Source organism: Propithecus coquereli, unplaced genomic scaffold, assembly GCF_000956105.1.
Source record: "Propithecus coquereli isolate 6110/MARCELLA unplaced genomic scaffold, Pcoq_1.0 Scaffold24, whole genome shotgun sequence".
Lineage (NCBI taxonomy): Eukaryota > Metazoa > Chordata > Mammalia > Primates > Indriidae > Propithecus > Propithecus coquereli.
This window is the reverse complement of record NW_012147952.1, coordinates 3,947,935-3,949,822: the sequence shown is the minus strand read 5'-3', so window position 1 is coordinate 3,949,822 and position 1,888 is coordinate 3,947,935.

Genomic DNA, 1,888 nt, shown 5'->3' with positions numbered 1-1,888 from the left:
GTCTATTTCAGATGCATTTTACTATCTTTCTTAAATAGAGGATTTGTTTTCTACCAACAACTTTGGAAAATATAGTCTTGGTTTATTGGAAAATTTGCCAACTCCAACCTCAGGATTAAGGTTAGATGTTAGTTGAAACAAATTCATCAAGATCTACCACTGACACCACAGTAGTCCTTCCATATACACAGGGGATTGGTTCTAGGTCTCCCCCCATATACCCAAATCCCTGCATACTCAAGTTCAGTAACCCTGTGGAACCCACATAAGAAATCTTCATATGCTCTGGTTTTGCATCCTTCAAATATTGTATTTTCAATTTGTGTTTGGTTGAAAAAAAATCCGCGTATAAGTGGACCCTCACAGTTCAAACCTGTGTTTTTCAAAGGTCAACTATATTTGTAGAAAGTGAGTAGGAATTAATCATGTGGCAATTTTTTATGGCGATGTAAAAAAATGTTCACCACAGTATTATAAAATATACGATAGCTTCTTAATATGGTAGCTGTACAGCCAAAGTTAAACTGATAAGCACAGATGTTGCAGCAGCTGTGAGTCCACCTGAATAGTGTTCAGAAGAACCAATGTTAGAGTGAATAAACTCAGCAGAAAGGGCGTGTGTTTTAATTTCTCTTGGGTAAATACGTTGGAGTGGACAGGCTGAGTCACATGGCAGATGTATGTTTAACATTTTAAGAAACTCCCAAACTATTTTCCAAAGGAATTGTGCCCTTTTCCATTCAGATCAACTATTTATGAGGGTTCTGATTTCTCCACATCCTTGCAAGTACTTGGAACGTTAGTCATTCTAATCAGTATGTACTGGTACCTAATCACGGTTTTAATTTACATTTCCTCATGACTACTGATATTCAACATCATTTTTTAGTTTGTTTATTATCTTTACATCTTCTTTGGTAAAGTATTTGTTAAAATCTTTTGCCTGTTGTTTTTAATGGGATATATGTTTTCGTATTTTTGAGTTTTAAGAGTTCTTTATATATTCAGGATGCAAGTTCTTTGACAGATACATTATCTGCAAATATTTTTTCCTAGTCTGTGACTTGTCTTTTTATTCTCTTAACAGGGTGTTTTAAAGACTTGGACATAAATGTTCACAGAAGCTTTATTTGCAATAGCCAAAATCTGGAAACAACCCAAAAATACATCAACAGGTGGTAAGTAAAACAAATGGTGGTATCCAATCAATGCAAAACTATTCAGCAATATAAAGCAATGAACTGTTGATACGTGTCACAACACAGGTGAGTCTTAAAATAATTATGCCAAGTGAAAGAAACCAGACCAAAAAAGAGCACACACTTTACAATTACATGTATGTAAAATTATAGAAAATGCAAACTAATTTATAGTGGCAGAAAACAGATAAATGGTTTCCTGGAAATAGGAGGGTGGGAGGTAGGAAAAATTGTATTAAGACATGAGGAAACTTTTGGAGGTGATGGGTATATTCATTATAATGCATGGCATAATGATTTCATGGATTTAGTTATATGCCCATACTTAACAAATTGTTTACTTTAAATACACTGTTTGTTGTATGTCAGTTATACCTCAATAAAGCTCTTCTTTAAAATCAGCAGAAATTTTGTGTTATACTCCCTTTATTTATGCTTTTAGTAGAACAACCAAAAGAAACAACAAAAATATTTCCCCCAAGTTTTCTTCTAGAATTGTTATGGTTTCATTTCTTACATTTAAGTCCTTTATCCATATTGAATTAATTTTTGTTGGAAAAATTCTTCTAGGTATCAGCCTAGGCAAAGAATTTACGAAGAAGACCCCAATGGCAATCACAGAAACAACAAAAATAAATAAATGGGACTTGATTAAATTAAAAAGTCTCTGTATAGCCAAGGAAATAATT